The sequence below is a fragment of the Ambystoma mexicanum genome (assembly GCF_040938575.1).
Source record: "Ambystoma mexicanum isolate Mex_15411 chromosome 12 unlocalized genomic scaffold, UKY_AmexF1_1 Mex_chr12_unloc.1, whole genome shotgun sequence".
Lineage (NCBI taxonomy): Eukaryota > Metazoa > Chordata > Amphibia > Caudata > Ambystomatidae > Ambystoma > Ambystoma mexicanum.
This window is the reverse complement of record NW_027182322.1, coordinates 15,288,276-15,300,480: the sequence shown is the minus strand read 5'-3', so window position 1 is coordinate 15,300,480 and position 12,205 is coordinate 15,288,276. Positions and strand designations below refer to the sequence as shown.

The 12,205-nt window shown below is 46.5% G+C and overlaps 5 non-coding genes across 5 annotated transcripts; all 5 read left to right on the top strand.

The window, feature by feature from the left end:
* Nucleotides 1–983: 983 nt before the first annotated feature.
* Nucleotides 984–1,055, top strand: TRNAA-CGC (transfer RNA alanine (anticodon CGC)). Its single transcript has one exon. It is a non-coding gene; the product is annotated as a tRNA-Ala (tRNA).
* A 2,393-nt stretch (nucleotides 1,056–3,448) lies between these two features.
* TRNAA-CGC (transfer RNA alanine (anticodon CGC)) lies at nucleotides 3,449–3,520 on the top strand. The gene has a single exon. It is a non-coding gene; the product is annotated as a tRNA-Ala (tRNA).
* A 2,393-nt stretch (nucleotides 3,521–5,913) lies between these two features.
* Nucleotides 5,914–5,985, top strand: TRNAA-CGC (transfer RNA alanine (anticodon CGC)). The gene has a single exon. It is a non-coding gene; the product is annotated as a tRNA-Ala (tRNA).
* A 2,395-nt stretch (nucleotides 5,986–8,380) lies between these two features.
* TRNAA-CGC (transfer RNA alanine (anticodon CGC)) lies at nucleotides 8,381–8,452 on the top strand. Its single transcript has one exon. It is a non-coding gene; the product is annotated as a tRNA-Ala (tRNA).
* A 2,393-nt stretch (nucleotides 8,453–10,845) lies between these two features.
* On the top strand, nucleotides 10,846–10,917 carry TRNAA-CGC (transfer RNA alanine (anticodon CGC)). Its single transcript has one exon. It is a non-coding gene; the product is annotated as a tRNA-Ala (tRNA).
* The last annotated feature ends 1,288 nt before the right edge of the window (nucleotides 10,918–12,205 follow it).

Below are 12,205 nucleotides of genomic sequence, written 5' to 3'. Positions count from 1 at the left end.
TTCCTGCGCGAAATGGTGCTATCTCATTTTTGGTGTTTGAAGACATACATATATATATATATATATATATATATATTTATTTTTTCTCCATAACTACACTTCTCAAATCTGGGGCATCTATCCGAGATGGCTGTGTCACATTATGTGATGTCTCAGGCACCAACGTGATGAGATCGACCTGGCGCTTTAACTTTGTCATTGTAAGTAGTAAGATGTAATTTGGCAGTTGTCATGTTTTTTCATATGCACTACTGCAAACCCCTTTCCTTACTTAGCCCACTCCCTCCTGAAGCTTTTAGGTGTGATGAGGAAGCGTCCTCTCAGCGGGGATGTAGCTCAGTGGTAGAGCGCATGCTTTGCATGTATGAGGACCTGGGGCATTTCCACTTGTTTCTCTTTTTGACTGTCATATGATCTCTATCCACTAGATGGCCCTTTGAGCACAGTAATCCTCTGGTGGAAATCTTCCCCTGGAAGTCATCTCTTATGGAGAAGCAAAATGCACACTGCTTCAGTGTGACCATGAGGTTTTCCATTCTTGCTCCAGTTTTCCCTGCTCTTTTGCTAGTGCTTCACTCGGCAGAATGTTTTGACCAGAAGAGTTCTCCCTGAAAATTATGTCTGCGGGACAGACACACTGCATACCGAGGGGATGTAGCTCAGTGGTAGAGCACTTGCTTTGCATGGATGAGGCCCTGGGTCCAATCCCTGGCATCTCCAATTGTTTCCCTTTTTTTGACTGTCATATGGTCTCTGTCCACGAGATGGCTCTTTGAGCACGGTAATCCTCTGGTGGAATACTTCCCCTGGAAGTCATCTCTTATGGAGAAGCATAATGCACACTGCTTCAGCTGACCATGTGCTTTTCCAGTCTTGCTCCCGTTTTCCCTGGTCTTTTGCTAGTGCTTCAGTTGGCAGCATATTTTGACCGGAAGAATTCTCCCAGGAAAAGATGTCTGCAGGACAGGCCCACTGCACACCGAGTGGATGTAGCTCAGTGGTAGAGCGCATGCTTCGCATGTATGAGGTCCCGGGTTCAATCCCCGGCATCTCCATTTGCATAAACATCAGTGTGATTTTGTCCCGGTTATTTTGTATTTCACACTGCAACTCGGGCCATGATTATAGGATCATCGACATTCATATCTATTTGTCTGAGAAAACGCTGGTGCCCGTATGGCAAACCTGCCTATAATATATCACTGAGGTTTACGTCCCTGCCAGTGTCAACATCCTGTATGCCTTCACAATCACTACAAATAGAAATGCACAGAGAGAAACATCACACCACAGTTTTAACGGTGCAGAATCGTGAAAGTATTGGCATTGCCTTGCGTTTCTTTTCAGTCGATTGTTTTGGTTCCGAATGTATAGCTCCACCATTGTACCTTTGTAGCATATGATGCCTAGCTTTAAAAATAATTTGTTTTCACTGGATGTGGCCACAGATGTGCCTCTGTTGTCAACCTAAGTCGATCAGGTTCTGTAACTTGTTAGTTTTGAGCTGGAATATCCTACCAGCTCTGCTGCTGGGGCCTATCTCTGGCTTCTAAAAGCAAAAGTCTTGAACATATTGATATTTTTCATTAGTTGGTCAGGGGAATTGCATGGGGGGGCAGCCTTTCTGCATGTTTCTATGGACAACCAGACACAGGTGGCTCTAAAATGAAGTCTGCCATTTGGAAACTCCAATTCGACAGTTACCGTCAGTTCTGGGCGCTGTTAGTCCCAAGCAGCCAGCCAGCATCTGGTAGATTTCATAGTTCCTTGCTGGCAGTGGGGATGTAACTCAGTGGTAGAGCACATACTTGGGAAGTATGAGGCCACAGGTTCGATCCCAGGCATCTCCATGTGATATTTTTCCTCAATTGTGGGCTTTTTATCCTGTACATAGGAATTAGGATGATGTGTTCTTTTGCCATACTAAATCCTGTTCCTGAACGTCTTCTCTTTGGAGCCGATGATTGTGGACATGCACGGTGCACCATGCTTCAGTGTGATGTCTGCTTTTTTCATTGGAAGCCTGTTAGCCTGATCTCTTACCGGGATGACACAAGGCAGACTCGTTCAGACAGAGGGGCATTGGCTGAAAATAGTGTCTCCACCGGTCCCCCTGCTAGGCAGTGGTGTCATTCTGAGGTGCTGTGCACGCTCACCAACTATCACCCCCTCTGACCTTTCCCACCGCAGAACACCCTGAATGCATTCAGCGGGTTATGCTTCATTCTAGGGCTGCAATGGATCGCCTAGTGGCAAAACCAATGGAAGCACCATTGACCTTCCGCAGAATTCCACTGCTTGTCTGCCTAGAGAAGCGACATCTGCCGAGTGTGCTAGGGACACTCATGACGGCAGAGCTATAGAGTGGTGGGTCCACGTTGCTTTCCACTAGCCAGCAAATACAGAAGGACATCCGAAAGAGGTGTCAGTCGATCTAGCAACATATGTGGGCTTTCGGCTGGAGGAATTCCTGCGCGAAATGGTGCTATCTCATTTTTGGTGTTTGAAGACATACATATATATATATATATATATATGTATTTATTTTTTCTCCATAACTACACTTCTCAAATCTGGGGCATCTATCCGAGATGGCTGTGTCACATTATGTGATGTCTCAGGCACCAACGTGATGAGATCGACCTGGCGCTTTAACTTTGTCATTGTAAGTAGTAAGATGTAATTTGGCAGTTGTCATGTTTTTTCATATGCACTACTGCAAACCCCTTTCCTTACTTAGCCCACTCCCTCCTGAAGCTTTTAGGTGTGATGAGGAAGCGTCCTCTCAGCGGGGATGTAGCTCAGTGGTAGAGCGCATGCTTTGCATGTATGAGGACCTGGGGCATTTCCACTTGTTTCTCTTTTTGACTGTCATATGATCTCTATCCACTAGATGGCCCTTTGAGCACAGTAATCCTCTGGTGGAAATCTTCCCCTGGAAGTCATCTCTTATGGAGAAGCAAAATGCACACTGCTTCAGTGTGACCATGAGGTTTTCCATTCTTGCTCCAGTTTTCCCTGCTCTTTTGCTAGTGCTTCACTCGGCAGAATGTTTTGACCAGAAGAGTTCTCCCTGAAAATTATGTCTGCGGGACAGACACACTGCATACCGAGGGGATGTAGCTCAGTGGTAGAGCACTTGCTTTGCATGGATGAGGCCCTGGGTCCAATCCCTGGCATCTCCAATTGTTTCCCTTTTTTTGACTGTCATATGGTCTCTGTCCACGAGATGGCTCTTTGAGCACGGTAATCCTCTGGTGGAATACTTCCCCTGGAAGTCATCTCTTATGGAGAAGCATAATGCACACTGCTTCAGCTGACCATGTGCTTTTCCAGTCTTGCTCCCGTTTTCCCTGGTCTTTTGCTAGTGCTTCAGTTGGCAGCATATTTTGACCGGAAGAATTCTCCCAGGAAAAGATGTCTGCAGGACAGGCCCACTGCACACCGAGGGGATGTAGCTCAGTGGTAGAGCGCATGCTTCGCATGTATGAGGTCCCGGGTTCAATCCCCGGCATCTCCATTTGCATAAACATCAGTGTGATTTTGTCCCGGTTATTTTGTATTTCACACTGCAACTCGGGCCATGATTATAGGATCATCGACATTCATATCTATTTGTCTGAGAAAACGCTGGTGCCCGTATGGCAAACCTGCCTATAATATATCACTGAGGTTTACGTCCCTGCCAGTGTCAACATCCTGTATGCCTTCACAATCACTACAAATAGAAATGCACAGAGAGAAACATCACACCACAGTTTTAACGGTGCAGAATCGTGAAAGTATTGGCATTGCCTTGCGTTTCTTTTCAGTCGATTGTTTTGGTTCCGAATGTATAGCTCCACCATTGTACCTTTGTAGCATATGATGCCTAGCTTTAAAAATAATTTGTTTTCACTGGATGTGGCCACAGATGTGCCTCTGTTGTCAACCTAAGTCGATCAGGTTCTGTAACTTGTTAGTTTTGAGCTGGAATATCCTACCAGCTCTGCTGCTGGGGCCTATCTCTGGCTTCTAAAAGCAAAAGTCTTGAACATATTGATATTTTTCATTAGTTGGTCAGGGGAATTGCATGGGGGGGCAGCCTTTCTGCATGTTTCTATGGACAACCAGACACAGGTGGCTCTAAAATGAAGTCTGCCATTTGGAAACTCCAATTCGACAGTTACCGTCAGTTCTGGGCGCTGTTAGTCCCAAGCAGCCAGCCAGCATCTGGTAGATTTCACAGTTCCTTGCTGGCAGTGGGGATGTAACTCAGTGGTAGAGCACATACTTGGGAAGTATGAGGCCACAGGTTCGATCCCAGGCATCTCCATGTGATATTTTTCCTCAATTGTGGGCTTTTTATCCTGTACATAGGAATTAGGATGATGTGTTCTTTTGCCATACTAAATCCTGTTCCTGAACGTCTTCTCTTTGGAGCCGATGATTGTGGACATGCACGGTGCACCATGCTTCAGTGTGATGTCTGCTTTTTTCATTGGAAGCCTGTTAGCCTGATCTCTTACCGGGATGACACAAGGCAGACTCGTTCAGACAGAGGGGCATTGGCTGAAAATAGTGTCTCCACCGGTCCCCCTGCTAGGCAGTGGTGTCATTCTGAGGTGCTGTGCACGCTCACCAACTATCACCCCCTCTGACCTTTCCCACCGCAGAACACCCTGAATGCATTCAGCGGGTTATGCTTCATTCTAGGGCTGCAATGGATCGCCTAGTGGCAAAACCAATGGAAGCACCATTGACCTTCCGCAGAATTCCACTGCTTGTCTGCCTAGAGAAGCGACATCTGCCGAGTGTGCTAGGGACACTCATGACGGCAGAGCTATAGAGTGGTGGGTCCACGTTGCTTTCCACTAGCCAGCAAATACAGAAGGACATCCGAAAGAGGTGTCAGTCTATCTAGCAACATATGTGGGCTTTCGGCTGGAGGAATTCCTGCGCGAAATGGTGCTATCTCATTTTTGGTGTTTGAAGACATACATATATATATATATATATATATGTATTTATTTTTTCTCCATAACTACACTTCTCAAATCTGGGGCATCTATCCGAGATGGCTGTGTCACATTATGTGATGTCTCAGGCACCAACGTGATGAGATCGACCTGGCGCTTTAACTTTGTCATTGTAAGTAGTAAGATGTAATTTGGCAGTTGTCATGTTTTTTCATATGCACTACTGCAAACCCCTTTCCTTACTTAGCCCACTCCCTCCTGAAGCTTTTAGGTGTGATGAGGAAGCGTCCTCTCAGCGGGGATGTAGCTCAGTGGTAGAGCGCATGCTTTGCATGTATGAGGACCTGGGGCATTTCCACTTGTTTCTCTTTTTGACTGTCATATGATCTCTATCCACTAGATGGCCCTTTGAGCACAGTAATCCTCTGGTGGAAATCTTCCCCTGGAAGTCATCTCTTATGGAGAAGCAAAATGCACACTGCTTCAGTGTGACCATGAGGTTTTCCATTCTTGCTCCAGTTTTCCCTGCTCTTTTGCTAGTGCTTCACTCGGCAGAATGTTTTGACCAGAAGAGTTCTCCCTGAAAATTATGTCTGCGGGACAGACACACTGCATACCGAGGGGATGTAGCTCAGTGGTAGAGCACTTGCTTTGCATGGATGAGGCCCTGGGTCCAATCCCTGGCATCTCCAATTGTTTCCCTTTTTTTGACTGTCATATGGTCTCTGTCCACGAGATGGCTCTTTGAGCACGGTAATCCTCTGGTGGAATACTTCCCCTGGAAGTCATCTCTTATGGAGAAGCATAATGCACACTGCTTCAGCTGACCATGTGCTTTTCCAGTCTTGCTCCCGTTTTCCCTGGTCTTTTGCTAGTGCTTCAGTTGGCAGCATATTTTGACCGGAAGAATTCTCCCAGGAAAAGATGTCTGCAGGACAGGCCCACTGCACACCGAGGGGATGTAGCTCAGTGGTAGAGCGCATGCTTCGCATGTATGAGGTCCCGGGTTCAATCCCCGGCATCTCCATTTGCATAAACATCAGTGTGATTTTGTCCCGGTTATTTTGTATTTCACACTGCAACTCGGGCCATGATTATAGGATCATCGACATTCATATCTATTTGTCTGAGAAAACGCTGGTGCCCGTATGGCAAACCTGCCTATAATATATCACTGAGGTTTACGTCCCTGCCAGTGTCAACATCCTGTATGCCTTCACAATCACTACAAATAGAAATGCACAGAGAGAAACATCACACCACAGTTTTAACGTTGCAGAATCGTGAAAGTATTGGCATTGCCTTGCGTTTCTTTTCAGTCGATTGTTTTGGTTCCGAATGTATAGCTCCACCATTGTACCTTTGTAGCATATGATGCCTAGCTTTAAAAATAATTTGTTTTCACTGGATGTGGCCACAGATGTGCCTCTGTTGTCAACCTAAGTCGATCAGGTTCTGTAACTTGTTAGTTTTGAGCTGGAATATCCTACCAGCTCTGCTGCTGGGGCCTATCTCTGGCTTCTAAAAGCAAAAGTCTTGAACATATTGATATTTTTCATTAGTTGGTCAGGGGAATTGCATGGGGGGGCAGCCTTTCTGCATGTTTCTATGGACAACCAGACACAGGTGGCTCTAAAATGAAGTCTGCCATTTGGAAACTCCAATTCGACAGTTACCGTCAGTTCTGGGCGCTGTTAGTCCCAAGCAGCCAGCCAGCATCTGGTAGATTTCACAGTTCCTTGCTGGCAGTGGGGATGTAACTCAGTGGTAGAGCACATACTTGGGAAGTATGAGGCCACAGGTTCGATCCCAGGCATCTCCATGTGATATTTTTCCTCAATTGTGGGCTTTTTATCCTGTACATAGGAATTAGGATGATGTGTTCTTTTGCCATACTAAATCCTGTTCCTGAACGTCTTCTCTTTGGAGCCGATGATTGTGGACATGCACGGTGCACCATGCTTCAGTGTGATGTCTGCTTTTTTCATTGGAAGCCTGTTAGCCTGATCTCTTACCGGGATGACACAAGGCAGACTCGTTCAGACAGAGGGGCATTGGCTGAAAATAGTGTCTCCACCGGTCCCCCTGCTAGGCAGTGGTGTCATTCTGAGGTGCTGTGCACGCTCACCAACTATCACCCCCTCTGACCTTTCCCACCGCAGAACACCCTGAATGCATTCAGCGGGTTATGCTTCATTCTAGGGCTGCAATGGATCGCCTAGTGGCAAAACCAATGGAAGCACCATTGACCTTCCGCAGAATTCCACTGCTTGTCTGCCTAGAGAAGCGACATCTGCCGAGTGTGCTAGGGACACTCATGACGGCAGAGCTATAGAGTGGTGGGTCCACGTTGCTTTCCACTAGCCAGCAAATACAGAAGGACATCCGAAAGAGGTGTCAGTCTATCTAGCAACATATGTGGGCTTTCGGCTGGAGGAATTCCTGCGCGAAATGGTGCTATCTCATTTTTGGTGTTTGAAGACATACATATATATATATATATATATATATATATTTATTTTTTCTCCATAACTACACTTCTCAAATCTGGGGCATCTATCCGAGATGGCTGTGTCACATTATGTGATGTCTCAGGCACCAACGTGATGAGATCGACCTGGCGCTTTAACTTTGTCATTGTAAGTAGTAAGATGTAATTTGGCAGTTGTCATGTTTTTTCATATGCACTACTGCAAACCCCTTTCCTTACTTAGCCCACTCCCTCCTGAAGCTTTTAGGTGTGATGAGGAAGCGTCCTCTCAGCGGGGATGTAGCTCAGTGGTAGAGCGCATGCTTTGCATGTATGAGGACCTGGGGCATTTCCACTTGTTTCTCTTTTTGACTGTCATATGATCTCTATCCACTAGATGGCCCTTTGAGCACAGTAATCCTCTGGTGGAAATCTTCCCCTGGAAGTCATCTCTTATGGAGAAGCAAAATGCACACTGCTTCAGTGTGACCATGAGGTTTTCCATTCTTGCTCCAGTTTTCCCTGCTCTTTTGCTAGTGCTTCACTCGGCAGAATGTTTTGACCAGAAGAGTTCTCCCTGAAAATTATGTCTGCGGGACAGACACACTGCATACCGAGGGGATGTAGCTCAGTGGTAGAGCACTTGCTTTGCATGGATGAGGCCCTGGGTCCAATCCCTGGCATCTCCAATTGTTTCCCTTTTTTTGACTGTCATATGGTCTCTGTCCACGAGATGGCTCTTTGAGCACGGTAATCCTCTGGTGGAATACTTCCCCTGGAAGTCATCTCTTATGGAGAAGCATAATGCACACTGCTTCAGCTGACCATGTGCTTTTCCAGTCTTGCTCCCGTTTTCCCTGGTCTTTTGCTAGTGCTTCAGTTGGCAGCATATTTTGACCGGAAGAATTCTCCCAGGAAAAGATGTCTGCAGGACAGGCCCACTGCACACCGAGTGGATGTAGCTCAGTGGTAGAGCGCATGCTTCGCATGTATGAGGTCCCGGGTTCAATCCCCGGCATCTCCATTTGCATAAACATCAGTGTGATTTTGTCCCGGTTATTTTGTATTTCACACTGCAACTCGGGCCATGATTATAGGATCATCGACATTCATATCTATTTGTCTGAGAAAACGCTGGTGCCCGTATGGCAAACCTGCCTATAATATATCACTGAGGTTTACGTCCCTGCCAGTGTCAACATCCTGTATGCCTTCACAATCACTACAAATAGAAATGCACAGAGAGAAACATCACACCACAGTTTTAACGGTGCAGAATCGTGAAAGTATTGGCATTGCCTTGCGTTTCTTTTCAGTCGATTGTTTTGGTTCCGAATGTATAGCTCCACCATTGTACCTTTGTAGCATATGATGCCTAGCTTTAAAAATAATTTGTTTTCACTGGATGTGGCCACAGATGTGCCTCTGTTGTCAACCTAAGTCGATCAGGTTCTGTAACTTGTTAGTTTTGAGCTGGAATATCCTACCAGCTCTGCTGCTGGGGCCTATCTCTGGCTTCTAAAAGCAAAAGTCTTGAACATATTGATATTTTTCATTAGTTGGTCAGGGGAATTGCATGGGGGGGCAGCCTTTCTGCATGTTTCTATGGACAACCAGACACAGGTGGCTCTAAAATGAAGTCTGCCATTTGGAAACTCCAATTCGACAGTTACCGTCAGTTCTGGGCGCTGTTAGTCCCAAGCAGCCAGCCAGCATCTGGTAGATTTCACAGTTCCTTGCTGGCAGTGGGGATGTAACTCAGTGGTAGAGCACATACTTGGGAAGTATGAGGCCACAGGTTCGATCCCAGGCATCTCCATGTGATATTTTTCCTCAATTGTGGGCTTTTTATCCTGTACATAGGAATTAGGATGATGTGTTCTTTTGCCATACTAAATCCTGTTCCTGAACGTCTTCTCTTTGGAGCCGATGATTGTGGACATGCACGGTGCACCATGCTTCAGTGTGATGTCTGCTTTTTTCATTGGAAGCCTGTTAGCCTGATCTCTTACCGGGATGACACAAGGCAGACTCGTTCAGACAGAGGGGCATTGGCTGAAAATAGTGTCTCCACCGGTCCCCCTGCTAGGCAGTGGTGTCATTCTGAGGTGCTGTGCACGCTCACCAACTATCACCCCCTCTGACCTTTCCCACCGCAGAACACCCTGAATGCATTCAGCGGGTTATGCTTCATTCTAGGGCTGCAATGGATCGCCTAGTGGCAAAACCAATGGAAGCACCATTGACCTTCCGCAGAATTCCACTGCTTGTCTGCCTAGAGAAGCGACATCTGCCGAGTGTGCTAGGGACACTCATGACGGCAGAGCTATAGAGTGGTGGGTCCACGTTGCTTTCCACTAGCCAGCAAATACAGAAGGACATCCGAAAGAGGTGTCAGTCTATCTAGCAACATATGTGGGCTTTCGGCTGGAGGAATTCCTGCGCGAAATGGTGCTATCTCATTTTTGGTGTTTGAAGACATACATATATATATATATATATATATGTATTTATTTTTTCTCCATAACTACACTTCTCAAATCTGGGGCATCTATCCGAGATGGCTGTGTCACATTATGTGATGTCTCAGGCACCAACGTGATGAGATCGACCTGGCGCTTTAACTTTGTCATTGTAAGTAGTAAGATGTAATTTGGCAGTTGTCATGTTTTTTCATATGCACTACTGCAAACCCCTTTCCTTACTTAGCCCACTCCCTCCTGAAGCTTTTAGGTGTGATGAGGAAGCGTCCTCTCAGCGGGGATGTAGCTCAGTGGTAGAGCGCATGCTTTGCATGTATGAGGACCTGGGGCATTTCCACTTGTTTCTCTTTTTGACTGTCATATGATCTCTATCCACTAGATGGCCCTTTGAGCACAGTAATCCTCTGGTGGAAATCTTCCCCTGGAAGTCATCTCTTATGGAGAAGCAAAATGCACACTGCTTCAGTGTGACCATGAGGTTTTCCATTCTTGCTCCAGTTTTCCCTGCTCTTTTGCTAGTGCTTCACTCGGCAGAATGTTTTGACCAGAAGAGTTCTCCCTGAAAATTATGTCTGCGGGACAGACACACTGCATACCGAGGGGATGTAGCTCAGTGGTAGAGCACTTGCTTTGCATGGATGAGGCCCTGGGTCCAATCCCTGGCATCTCCAATTGTTTCCCTTTTTTTGACTGTCATATGGTCTCTGTCCACGAGATGGCTCTTTGAGCACGGTAATCCTCTGGTGGAATACTTCCCCTGGAAGTCATCTCTTATGGAGAAGCATAATGCACACTGCTTCAGCTGACCATGTGCTTTTCCAGTCTTGCTCCCGTTTTCCCTGGTCTTTTGCTAGTGCTTCAGTTGGCAGCATATTTTGACCGGAAGAATTCTCCCAGGAAAAGATGTCTGCAGGACAGGCCCACTGCACACCGAGGGGATGTAGCTCAGTGGTAGAGCGCATGCTTCGCATGTATGAGGTCCCGGGTTCAATCCCCGGCATCTCCATTTGCATAAACATCAGTGTGATTTTGTCCCGGTTATTTTGTATTTCACACTGCAACTCGGGCCATGATTATAGGATCATCGACATTCATATCTATTTGTCTGAGAAAACGCTGGTGCCCGTATGGCAAACCTGCCTATAATATATCACTGAGGTTTACGTCCCTGCCAGTGTCAACATCCTGTATGCCTTCACAATCACTACAAATAGAAATGCACAGAGAGAAACATCACACCACAGTTTTAACGGTGCAGAATCGTGAAAGTATTGGCATTGCCTTGCGTTTCTTTTCAGTCGATTGTTTTGGTTCCGAATGTATAGCTCCACCATTGTACCTTTGTAGCATATGATGCCTAGCTTTAAAAATAATTTGTTTTCACTGGATGTGGCCACAGATGTGCCTCTGTTGTCAACCTAAGTCGATCAGGTTCTGTAACTTGTTAGTTTTGAGCTGGAATATCCTACCAGCTCTGCTGCTGGGGCCTATCTCTGGCTTCTAAAAGCAAAAGTCTTGAACATATTGATATTTTTCATTAGTTGGTCAGGGGAATTGCATGGGGGGGCAGCCTTTCTGCATGTTTCTATGGACAACCAGACACAGGTGGCTCTAAAATGAAGTCTGCCATTTGGAAACTCCAATTCGACAGTTACCGTCAGTTCTGGGCGCTGTTAGTCCCAAGCAGCCAGCCAGCATCTGGTAGATTTCACAGTTCCTTGCTGGCAGTGGGGATGTAACTCAGTGGTAGAGCACATACTTGGGAAGTATGAGGCCACAGGTTCGATCCCAGGCATCTCCATGTGATATTTTTCCTCAATTGTGGGCTTTTTATCCTGTACATAGGAATTAGGATGATGTGTTCTTTTGCCATACTAAATCCTGTTCCTGAACGTCTTCTCTTTGGAGCCGATGATTGTGGACATGCACGGTGCACCATGCTTCAGTGTGATGTCTGCTTTTTTCATTGGAAGCCTGTTAGCCTGATCTCTTACCGGGATGACACAAGGCAGACTCGTTCAGACAGAGGGGCATTGGCTGAAAATAGTGTCTCCACCGGTCCCCCTGCTAGGCAGTGGTGTCATTCTGAGGTGCTGTGCACGCTCACCAACTATCACCCCCTCTGACCTTTCCCACCGCAGAACACCCTGAATGCATTCAGCGGGTTATGCTTCATTCTAGGGCTGCAATGGATCGCCTAGTGGCAAAACCAATGGAAGCACCATTGACCTTCCGCAGAATTCCACTGCTTGTCTGCCTAGAGAAGCGACATCTGCCGAGTGTGCTAGGGACAC